This window comes from Chaetura pelagica, unplaced genomic scaffold, assembly GCF_000747805.2.
Source record: "Chaetura pelagica isolate M959 unplaced genomic scaffold, ChaPel_1.0 scaffold37, whole genome shotgun sequence".
NCBI lineage: Eukaryota > Metazoa > Chordata > Aves > Apodiformes > Apodidae > Chaetura > Chaetura pelagica.
The window spans coordinates 5,390,958-5,403,844 of record NW_009954567.1 but is presented as its reverse complement, the minus strand read 5'-3'; positions in this window follow the sequence as shown (position 1 = coordinate 5,403,844).

The window sequence follows — 12,887 nt, the reverse complement described above, 5'->3', positions numbered from 1 at the left end:
AAAAAAAAAAAAAAAAAAAAAAAAAAAAAAAGGAAAGATTATTACTTTTGCTTGTTGCCTCTTAGAATAACTAACCAATAACCCCACTAAGAGGTTTCTGCCTCTCAGAGCACAACACCTGGTGGTATCAGTGTCTGCAGGAAAGCCTTGCCTGCTCAACCGCATTGCCCACGGGTGGCAGGACCCTCCTGCTGACTGACAGATGCAAGTGTTGCAGAGGTCTTTATATTCACTGCCTCATGCTGAGAGGAAGCTACAGCTGCACGCACACCCCTCTGTGGCCTCCAGCTCTGCCTGCGCCAGAGATTGGGATCCTCCTGCTTTTGGTGTCTGGCACAACAGTTCCTGTCCTGTGATCTGCACTTTCACCTCAGTTTTTGAAGGCAGGTTGCTGAGTCCTGGACTAGTTTTCCAATCAAAACATCACTGCCACACTCATAGAACACATAATTTTTGGTGTTTCCCCCTTTTCAAAGATCTTAGTCTTTAATAAACCCTCTACCATTTTTAATGCTTTGTTCAATCCTGGAGATATTCTTAATTCTTAAGCCTCATGGCTATGACAAAAATTCCTCCAGCAATTTTACCTGTACTGCAGCTAGCCCACAGCTGCACGGTTTGCTATACTGATAATTTTTCATCCCACTTGCCAGCAGTGCCCCATTCCTTGGCACAGGGTGAGCATGGCAGGAGCACAGCAAATGGGGCAGGAAGCACTTCAACTTGCAGAAAGTTCTGACAGCACTTGTCTCCTGTATCCAAACAGTTGTCCAGCACAGGGAGGAGTCCTAGAGAGCCAGCCCTGCTCTGGTTTGGTTTTGTTGTTTTTGTTGAGGTTTTTTTGTGGTGTTTTTTTTTCTAAGAAACATACAACAAAAGAATATTTGTGCAAATCCCATTTTACTGAAGGAAAGGCTGTCACCGATTACTGCAGCAATAATTGACATCCAAGCATTCAACAGAAGCTTTACAACACAAATTCTTTCTAGATAAAGACTGGTGTTTAGGAAAAAGCCCTTGCTTGCTGATGTTTGAGCTGCTGCACTTCATTATAAAAGCCTGACCATCCGTTAATTGGCAAGATAATGCAGTCATTAAAATAAATGAGCTACACTTTTGCAGGGCTAGCAATTCAGGAATCCTATTATCTTACAGTGAATAACAGACTGTAAATAATGCAGACATGTAATTAAGCCAACTAAACATTTAAAGAAAAAAGGATGAAATCTAAGGCTTCTCTTCTGTTTACCTTCCACTGAAAGTCGTTAACCTGTGGATATCTCACAGGTTCCCAACAAGCCCTCCAGAATGACTTGCATAAAATGAGTCTTTTGAACATCATAATTAGTTAGATTAAAGGTTTTAATGATTTTTCTTCATGAAGTGACTAAATTAGAGGCACATCTAAGGGAACACAAATATTCCTGGACAAGAACCTCCTACCATCTTTACAGTTTGATTATCATCTGACTGCTGTGAAAGGGAGGTGAGGCAGGCTTACGAGGCAACCTGTGTAATTTATGTGATGCCAGACACTGATAACATGTAGTGGAAGATGCAAACCTAACATAGGTCTATAGTAAATTTATAACACAAAAATTATGCTAGGGCCAAGCCTCAGTCTGGCATGGAGAGTTAGCCAGAACATGTATTAAAACTGTGCATAATGCATACTCCGTACAGGGAGTTTTCTGCAGACTGGTCCTGCTGGAGGTGGGACCCCCCTGCTTCCCCCTCCTCCACCCTGCAAAAAAAACAGGATGTTGGGATCTTTCTCTGAAGGTCCAATATCATCACTGAGGTAGGGCTAAGGTTAAGGGTGAGGAAATAGTTCTTCCAGGGTACAAACTTGCCTATCAGTTACACACCTGCTGGCATCAGCTAGGACCAACGTGGGCTCAAATCACCAACTTCAGTCCAAAAGCTCCTACCACACAAGCTGAAGCACAGAAGTGATTATGACTAGTTAGAGCCGTCCACTCAAGAGGTGTATTTTTTGACTAGAGCTGGTTTTGAAACATTTTATCATGAAAATTTCACATCTGACTCTGACTTAGTATAAACAACTCTTTTTAGGGAATAAGACTCCAAGGAGAGCATTGCCCAAGTCCAGTAAAGGTAAGAACCATTCTACAAAGCCATTGCCTGTGACTTCAAAATATATTTCTGCTGCTGTTTCTTAGTTGGCTCTACTACTAGAATGTCAGAATCTAACCTTTTTGTGTGTTTTGTTTGTTTGTTTGTTTTGAGGGTTTTTTTGTTTGGTTTTTTTTTTTTGCTTTGTTGTTGTGGGTTTTTTGTTGTGTTTTTTTGTTTTTATTTGTTTGGTTGGTTGGTTTTTTGTCTATCAGGCTTATTAGTTGAAATTCACAGTGACTTGTGTAAACGAGGAAAAGTTAGGGCCTCTTCTGTGTACAGAAGAGGAGTTAAGAAATTCTTTTGCACTACCTCTTCAGAACTTGACTCTGACCTAATCCTGAATAAGCCTTTCTTTATTTTTAACCAGACAAAGCATGGATCTAGGAGACACATGCTTTTTGGGTAGATCCAAGATCTGTTTGCTCTTTGTTAATGAAGTACTTGAGGCACATGTGCATGCCTAGGAAACAATTCAGAAGGCATATAAATATGCACAAGTATATATTCAGATTTCATTTCTCATATCCTGTGGCTGAGAAGTACCAGCCATGGGGCAGGAAAGGAGAGGAAAGGAAATAAAAACAAGAAAACCCATGGGTCTGAGGACCCTTTTTGCTGCCCTGCTATTCAATGTTTCTTCTGCCCTGAAGCAGTGACATCCCATCTGGATTCTAGGAAATACTCAATCCAAAGCCAGGAATAATACATATATTTGAGAGTAATAACCCACCCTGAAATGTTCCTGCATCTCTTAGTAAATGGCAATTATCCATACTCTATCTATTGTAAATTAAAAAAAAAAAAAAAAAAAAAAAAAAAGCCTTCATAATGAGGCATGTAATATTTTCAATGGTTTGTTTAAATAAAAAAAAGTCTTCTGGGAAGTATCAAAAATACACATCATATCCCTGAGTTCTGGGAAAACACGTAAGTCTGATTTAGCTGAAATTTGTCTAACAATATATGGAGGGAAATATCTTAAAATTGAAAGCACATTTGAAAGATCACAGGGCCTTATTTTTTTGCCAGCAGAGGTCATGAACAAATAACAGTCCAGAACATGTTCACTACCTGCTTGTTACATAGCTTATGGCTAGCTGTCATGCAGACCTAAAACCTCTCACTTCCAGTCAAAAGGAACCTTGTTTACAGAACAAACCTAATTTTCTAGGTCTTCAAGCACAAGCAAGCTGGACAAGAATGTCTCTGCCAATTTACACTCTGGAAAGGCGATGTTCTGGAGGAAATGACGTCCTGGAGGCTACACAAGATATTATGCAGCAGTTGGTGACCAAGCCCTTAGATTGTAGAGTATGCCATTTTGATTGTGTTGCTGAAAGATCCTAATGGCTGCTAGGAGAGGTATTGCAGAAACAAAGACAATAACAGTCCTCATTAAAACATTGGATTTGCTACACTCATTTTAGATTTAGTTGTAAGATTACTGAAGGCACTTTCTATACAATTAAAAAAAAAACATTTTATAGCTACCTCACAAGGCATTAAACTGCAAAAGAGGTCAGGGCTAAGCCATTTCACCTGAGAGTTTTCACTCGTGAAGGAAGAGGCTTGGAATATTAGTTTTGCAGGATTTGGACTTTTGACCATGAAGTCAGATGAAAGAGTTTGGAGAGGAAACTGGAAAGAGACAGGGTTTTCTGAATTAATAACTCCTTGGAGTTACAGTCTTTGGATACACTGAGAGCTGCACCCAGTGTGTACGTTTTCTATTTTATTAAAGCAAAAGTACATTTTTCATTAACTGAGGGGGTAATACCAAGCCCAGCTCATAGTCTCAGTCTCCATATGCATGAGTCATAACCCTGTAACTTTTCTCCTTTACAGGTTCTATTTTCTGAGTATTTAAAAAACATTTTGTAGAAGTTGATTGGAATATCTAACTCTGCACAAAACAAAAGCCCAGCACATCTATGAATTTACAGAAAAATATGACAATTACACTACAAAGAAACCCCAATAATGAGTCTGCAGTAACCCTGAGACTGTTGCTTCTGACTTTGTCCCCAGTCCAAAAATGGGCCCTGGGCAGGGTAAAGACTAAAGAGAAAACAAGGAAGAGTCTACCAGTAACTAATAGATTAAAAACCCTTGAGTATGAGAAGGCATGGTAAAGCTTCAGTGAGATGGAAGAACAGTCTATTTACACATAAAATATACATAAACATCCCTGTTCTGGTAGGGCATGCAAGTAATACTAAGGAAAAGGAAATCCATCTTCTAAATCAGGTCACTCCTGATTTAGCAAAGTATCACACTTCTCCTGTGTGGCACTTGGGATATTTTTCTCCTCTCTCTTTGAATTTATTTTTTTCAAGAATTTATGTAGGTTATATATGAAGTGAGGTCTCCTTGGTTATTTTCACCTGCTCTCTAAACCTTTCATATTCTCTGGGCTCTGGGCTCCACACTGGTGGCTCATGTTGAGCTTCTCATCTACTACCACCCCCAAGTCCTTCTCCTCAGGACTGCTGTCCAGCCATTCTCCCCCCAGCCAGTATTTGTGCCTGGGGTTGTGCTGATCGAAGTGTCTTCAAACAACCGCATGGAGCTTTTTTCTACCCAGGATGTCCTGTTTAGCCTTTAGATGCTTTTGAAGTGTAGAGGCATGACTGAATCTGTAGGAAGACAGTACTAGTTGTCAGATCCTGAGCTAAAGAAGATTAATTTAGAAATAAAAAAATAAAGTAGTGTAGAAGTATGTGCAGGACACAGAGCTCTGAATTAGAGCTGGGCCATATTTTTTTCCCTCTTGTTTTGTTTTTTTTTCCTCAGAACTTTCCAAGATTTTATTTATTGTACTTAATTTGCTCTGGAGAAAATCTAAAATACTCACGGTTTTGGTTTTTGTTTTCCTGTAATGAATATACTTGTTTTGTAAAAACACGTTTCTTGACCCCAAAATGCTAACAGGGTCATACTTGGGACACTCTTAGATGTGTGCAAGTGATCCAGGATTTAGTCATTACTTCTCATTTCTGTGTATCCCAAGGGAAGAGCTCAATCAACAGAGCTGGTGGTTACACCAGAGAGAGGTTTTGGTAAAGAATTAAATATTCATTGATGATGGACAGAATGTCCCATACTCTTGAGTGCTCCACTGCTGCAAAAATCAGAGTAAGATAGAACAGGTCTCCCAGAATAGCTGCATATCTGCTGGTGAGACATTCATGGAGAGCCATCAGTTTAATGCTTGAGGTTGGATTGAGGACAGGGGTATTATCATGGCCTGTTTGGTTACAAGGTATTCCTTGAAGGTGTCTGTAATGGGACATGAGCCACATGCTTGAGCTTTGGAGCGATTCACCAGAGGCTAAGTAGTTACAGATATTTCAAGAGGATATGAGCTGGGCAGAGAGGAACCTAATGGGATTCAACAAAGACAAGTGTAGGGTCCTGCAGCTGGGGACGAAGAACATCATGTACCAATATAGGTTATGGATGCACCTGCTGTAAAGCAGTGCTGAGGAGAAGGATCTGGGAGTCCTGGTAGATACTAAACTATCCATAAGCCAGCAATGTACCCTTGTTGCCAAGAGGGCAAATGGAATCCTGGAGTGCATAAGGAAGAGTGTGGCCAGTATGTCAAGAGAAGTCATCCTCCCCCTATACTGTGCCCTGGTGAGGCCACATCTAGAATACTGCATCCATTTCTGGGCTCCCTGGTTCAAGAGTGACAGGGAACTACTAGAGAGAGCCCAGGGGAGGGCAGCAAGGATGGTTGGAGGTTTGGAGCATCTCCCTTATGAAGAAAGGCTGGGAGAGCTGGGACTCTTTAGCCTGGAGAAGAGAAGGCTGAGGGGAGCCCTTAGTAATGCCTACAAGTATCTAAAGGGTGGGTGCAAGGAGGATGGAGCCAGACTCTGTGCAGTAGTTCCCAGTGACAGGCCATGGAGCAATGGGCACAAGCTGGAACAAAGGAAGTTCCATTTAAATATGAGGAAAAATTTTTACTGTGAGGGTGACAGAGCCCAGGGACAGGTTGCCTAGGGAGGTTGTGGAGTCCCCTTCTCTGGAGATGTTCAAGACCCACCTGGATGCAGCCCTGAATAACGTGCTCTAGGGGTCCTGCTTTAGCAGGGGAGTTGGACTAGAGGATCTCTAGAGGTCCCTTCCAACTCTGACAGTTCTATGGTTCTGTGAAATCTGATTATGAATATGCACTGATGAAGGATGTGAAGGAGAGACAGAACCTGTATGTGTGAAGGGAAATCTCTATAACACAGTGATATAGTTTGGTAGGTCACCCTAAGGAAACTCCTCTTCATCAGCCTGTGTGTACTTTCAGTGTGTGACTGTGCTCCTCAGCACCATTCCCTAGTGAACCTGAACTTAGCAAATAAAGAAGCTGCATGCAATAGTTGCTCCTACATCCTGCTCTGTAGTTGAGATAATCATACTCAGTCATGAAAGGAGTGTGTGATTCAGCAAGTAGGCAATTCCAGTAAGGGAGCGAGTTTGGAGAAAGAGTTATTCAGGCTTCAGCAGTTCTCAGACATTGAAAACAGCACAAATATGTTTTTATAACTGAGATTCCAAATACTGGTAATTACACTGATTATGCACTGGATGTCTTGTTTTCATCTTTTATGAATCCTTCTTCCCTTACTATTGAAAGTAGACTAGAGGTTTTGCTTTTCTCTGAAATCTCACCAGACTGCCATGACCTCTCAAATAATATGGGCAGAGGCTTAACAATTGCATATGCCAGCTCCCTCAGGACCCGTGAGTGAATCCCATCAGATCCCATAGATTTATGCACCTTCTGGTTCTTTAGATGGTCACAAACCTGCTCTACTCCTACAGTGGGGGATAATTCACCCTCCCAATCAGTCCCTGCTTTCACCTGTGGTGGCCTTTGTGTTGAGGCTGGAGCACTCACCAGAGAAGACTGAAGCAAAGAAGTCATTGAGGACCTCAGCTTTCTCAATACTCTGTGTTGCTACCTCACCCATTTCCTTCAGGAGAGGGCTGTCACCTGGACAGCTGCCTGCCCCTGAGGCAGATCAGCCTGGGTTCCAGCCCTGCTTTTAACCAAGGCTTTTGACCGAGCAGAGACCATCTCCCACCTGCCCTGCCTGCCCTGCCTCCCCCAGGTCTCCTCTCACTCCCTGGGATGCCACAGCCTGTTCATGCTCCTCACTCCCTGAGGAGCCTCCGTGTTCCAAGGCCACGTGGCTGTCCCGGCAATGTCCCCTCATGTCACTGTCTCTCAAAAAGCTGCCCAGCCCTCCCGGGTCTCTCCGCTCTCCCGCGGGCTTCTCTGGCACCGGCTTATTTCTGTTTCAGGAAATCCATATTTCTGCTTACAGTATATCCTAATGATGTAAAGCTGCAAGTTGAACAGGTCTGCTCTGGGTATTTGCCCATTGCACTTCTAAGTATCAACAAATAGCATTCAGCATACTTACTTGCAAGAAATTGGATTTTAAATCCATTCCATATGCATAATAATAACAATGACAATATTTTACATCAAGTTGAATACATCTATGGATCTATTGACAGAGGTCATCTCATTAAATGACATGTACTTCCCAATTAATAAAACAAATCAGGAGCTGAAGGTGTAGGTGTCCATAAACTTTAAGAGCCCTCTAGCTGACTGCTAGACTGCTGTCTGCAAAGAGTGGGAGAGAGAGAAAGCCTGTAAGCTAAAATAACCGTATTCAGTCTGACTTACACAGACTGAAGAAGTGGTATCACTACTCATGAGCGCCTCAGCCACCACAGCTGAACCACAAGTACCTGCACTGACCATGGATGTAACATATATTTTAATGTAAACTATTATTCACAATAACAACACATAGTAACAGAGTAATAATAATTTAGAGAATATGGATTCATTATCACAGCTTTGCACTAATATCCTCTGATCTGAGATACTTAGTCCATTGTAAGTGATCCTTGCAACACATTAAGGAAACAGACATTATACAACAGACCCCAGCTGACTATAATGCTAATGACCCACATGAATGGCATGCAGAAAGTTCACCCTCTGAAAAGGTAGTTAATCACACTACTCACTGAGCCTTAGCAGAGGAAGCCTAGTCAGTCCCTCCATGAAACAGTCAGTGGCTGATGAAGGCAGGAAGCACGAGGGGGTTTTGCCAGCCCAAAACCTTCTTACAGCTACTAAAAGACAAAGAGTCAAGGGTCCCAGACCTGCTGTCCTGCATCATTATATTTACCAACTTGAGCTCCCAGGACACCTGGGAAGTCAGCCCCATGAGACTGGGGATCAGTGAAGTTTGCTGTAGGGATTCAGCACCATACGCAAAACATCACTTTTTGCTCTGCATTTGTAAACAGATTTCACTTCAGCTATGAGTTGTATTCTCCTGTTTTTACACTATCTCCATGTTCAGTCTCAGCACACACAGAGCTGTGTCTCCAGAGAAGTCAGCAGGCAGACTAACGTAGAGATCAAATTTACACCTAAGAATGATTGAAGAGAGAGGATTGTAGTTTCACTGGGAATATCAGAAAAGCCGGGGGCAGCTGAAAATGTGAGATCACAGCCATCAGGGAGCAATAATATAAGCCTAAGAAACTGGAGAAGGAAAACAGAAGTGGCTTAGGGGGTACTTGAGGCAGTAGATCAAAGAGACAACTTGTGAATGAAAAAAGTCAGATCCAAAACTAATTCAGTAAAGGGAAGAGCAGGCAGACACAAAGAATGAAGCAAGTCTGGTTTACTTTACCATCTTCTGTTCAATCTGGACTTTGCTTACAGTAGTTACCATGATTATCTCGGGAATATTACAAGCAGGGCACTGGAGGAAATGATGGTGTTAACACTCAGAATGGTTATATCACAGGTACTGTTTATTAGACAAAGCATTATCCTCTGTAGCTGAAATGGCACTGTTGTTACTTGCCTAATTTCTGTCCCCATTTAAATAATATTTAAATAGGGATTACAAGAGGAGGAGCCCAGACGCTCTGAACCTGAGATGCTTTGCTTTATTGTGTAGGTACGAAGTGAGAGATCACTCACTGGGGTCACTTGAAGGAAGATGTTCCATGGGACACTGAGCTGGAAAGGGGCCAAGGAGACTTCCAGACGCTTCACAACATATAATTGTCTCTTAAGATTTAAATTACTGAAGAATGGGTCTCTGTAAAAGCAAAGCTGTTCCCTCCAGATCTTCAGTTTTGACACAACATTACATGAATCATGTCAAGAGATGAAGCAGCAGCCAATACCAGGGCCTCCTTTTCCCTCTCTCTGTTACACCCCAGGAAGAAGGAGGGAGTGGTGGTGAGAGAAAACTGTTATTTTAGTTCCTAAAATCTTTTTCCCTCAGTGTCCTGTTCAGGCCTTTCCTTAGTCATCTTTAATTGTGGTATAGAAAACTCCTGTATTTACTATCAGAAAAACAAAACAAAACAACTTAAGCAAACCATTTAGAAAACAGCAATGAAGCAGTGGTAACAGGAATAAAATCTCGACAGCTTTCAATTTAGGCCAGGATGAATGAGGCTTATAACAAGATCTAGTCCATACATTCACAGCAGCTGAAGGTGAGGCTTCCACTACCCACAAGGGAGAGAACACCCCTACAAGGTTAGCCACCATACCAGGATGCCTGTGATCTTCCAGGTCCCTCCATGCATGCTTCATGTGAAGCATGCTGGTTAGACTCCTTATATGCCTGAAATCAGGAACGTGCTTGCACACTTGGTTAAAGTGAGCTGCTGGTGAGAATTACAGCTCTCAAAGCCATTGCCCCAACAGAAGTTACTTCAGGTGTCACCCAGGCAGATACACTGCAAACTGTAGCAGTAGGCAAACATGACTGCACTGACTGCTTCAAACTGAGCCAGACAAGCACAGTCTACGCTATAGGCTGAGTTGATTAAAAACCACCATTTTTTTCCATCTCATCATGTCTCCCTGCCCCATATTGGCAATACCCTCTATTGCACAGACATCTTTCAGCTGGCATTTTCATCCATAAAAGTCGTATGAGTTGACTGACAGGCTTCTCATACAGCACACACACCCAGCCACTGCTCATCACAGCAGGGAGACAGAAATAGGTATGTCAGTATGGCTGCATCTCAGCTTCATCAATCAACTCAGCAGTGATGATGAGGCCAGATGAAGTTTTTCCACTCATTAGATTCCTGTGGTCTGTGATGTGCCAAGAGTTTGGCCACAACTCCGTGGTGTATGTAGATGGCTTCTGTGATTCCCAAGTGGTCTCTCATTAAAATACATCCCAGGCCTAAATCTAGCTAGCTTTCAAGTACAGAGACAGACACAGCCATGGCCTCTAAAAATAATTTTTTCTTGAAGAATACACAGGTTTTGGTGTAGGAACAAAAGCTGGTGAACAACCACCACTTATGGAGCTGGAAATAAGAAGTCACAGCAAACCTGAAAACATAGGGTTATCTATCCTATTTTCTTTAGGAACAGCAGAAAATAAAAGCTTATTTTGTCTTTTTTCAATCAAAACACTAATTTAAAAGTAAGATCTTAAAAAGTAATACTTTCTTTATTTACAAATATGAGATACTATCGTATTCTCATATGACCTAAACCCCAGCTCTGCTCTCTCCCTCCTCTGTTCTGGCCAGCTCTGCTATGATACCCCTTGGGCCCAGGTGACTGCAGACCTAAGATAATAATTCCTGTTGTGACAGCTTTTTTTTACAAAAGCCCCTTTTCAGTGGAATTTGATACTGTGTTATGATTTGATTCTGTAAGAAGAGCACCCAGCTGAGCCCAAACTCCATACAGAATTAATTAAAGGACCTGGGCAGTGGCTTGATCTCTAGAAGAAAAACAAGATCTCACTCTTGCCATCCCTTTTTACCCCACCTCCAACAGAAAAAGGTATGAAATATGCAGGGAAGATTTAATAAATCAGGAGAAGAACTTGTAACTTTTTTCTTCTTTTTCTTTTTCTTTTTTTTTTTTTTTTCCTTAATGGAAGGAAGAAATAGAGGAAAAGGACCACAAGAAGCAGGGAATGAGAACTCGGGAAAGGCAGCAGATGTTGTAAAAGATCTATTTTCATGTTCCCTGTGCACCAGAAATGTGCAGACGTATGTTGGCAGAGCTACAGTCAGAGTCCACAGCAAGGCTACATCTTACACATCTGGAAGCTATTTGGCAGGGTGCAGAGTTCAAATGTTTTCTGCTTCAGCTGGTTTCAGATGTACCTTTCGGTGCCGGGCCGGGCTCGGGACAGCTCAGCCTCCAGGCTCGATGAAGAAGGAAAGAAGGCGTTGAGCGCAGCTCCAGCCCGCTGGCTCCAGCTGCTGCCAGGGGCAGGCACAGGGCTGGGCTTCGCTCTCCCCGCTTTGGCTGCAGGGTGCCAGTGACACCCAGCAGTGAGAATGATAATAGAGGAACAGGGAGGAGAGCAGGGAGAAGAAAACGGCACCACAGCTCCGCAAAGCCTGGCCTCCTATCAAGAAACAAAATGTACTTGGACAAAATCCAGGGTGTGAGTTAACTTGAGTGCAGAGAAAGCCATTCAGGAAATAAGAAGGTCTGCATGGCGAGGGAACACGGAAGGGTCACGTTAGAGTCAATGTGCGCTTTTTTTGCAGAAATCCCTGTTTTAAAAAATAAATAAATGCAAGCAGAAAGCAAAGGTTCGGTCTCTGTGCCCAAAGGCAGAGGGCTGTCTGAAGCCAGCAGGAAAGGACAGGCACGTTGCTGGGTCCGGGGCTGCCGACATTGCACTCTCCCAGCATGGGAGCTCCCAGCAGTCACCAGAGGTTAACCCTGCCATCCTAAGAGATGTTTCCCAGCAGGGATACACTTCTGGAACTACACCATATTCCAGCCAGATTAATCCAGTGCCCTTGAGAGACCCCATTGTGCTTAGTGAGGAGAAAGAAAGCCACCAGCGTGGTGCATGGTTTGCCGCCTCAGGGTGAGGCCCCTGTGTGTGGCACAACTGCAGTGACCCTCCTGCCTGGCAGGTCTCTCTGAGCAGCTACTCTCTCTGCTCCCCAAGCCCCAGTGACAGTGCCCACCAGCAGGTGTGTGACAGGCTGGGCAGAGCCAGCCCTTCCCTTCCTCACAGCACAGATCCTGGCTGTGCTGCCACAGGAACCAAGGCCAGGACTTCTGGTGGTGAAGGAGGAAGCCGTGTGTGAAGAGGAGCTCAGCGACAAGTTTCACCCCTGTGGACTGACCTTGAACCACCCAGCCACTGTTTCACCCATTTTCTCCCCTCTGGGTTTCAACCATGCTGAGGAACTTAAAGCAATATACCAGGCTGAGAGTTGGGTTTCTTCAACCTGGAGAAGAGAAGGCTTATAGCCAGACCTTATAGCCACTGTCCAGTACTTGAAGAAGGCCTACAGGGAGGGACTTTTTACAAAGGTATGTAGTAATAGGACGAGGTAGAATGGTTTTAAGATGAAAAAAGGTAGATTTATATTAGATACTAGCAAGAATTCTTGACTGTGAGGGTGATGAGTCACTGGAACAGGTTGCCCAGGGAATTTGTGGATGTCACTTCCCTGCAAGGCCAGGGTGGATGGGGGTTTTGAGCAACCTGGTCTAGTGGGAAGGGGTTGGAACTAGATGATCTTTAAGGTGCCTTCCAACACAAATTGTTGTTCTATGATTCTGTGATTCTATGATCTTTTCAATGCTTAACACACTTCAGGCTTTCATATATGCTTAATTTAAATGTAGAGTACACACCTTCCATTCTGCCTTCCAGAGCTATCCTGTAACTAAAACAGGG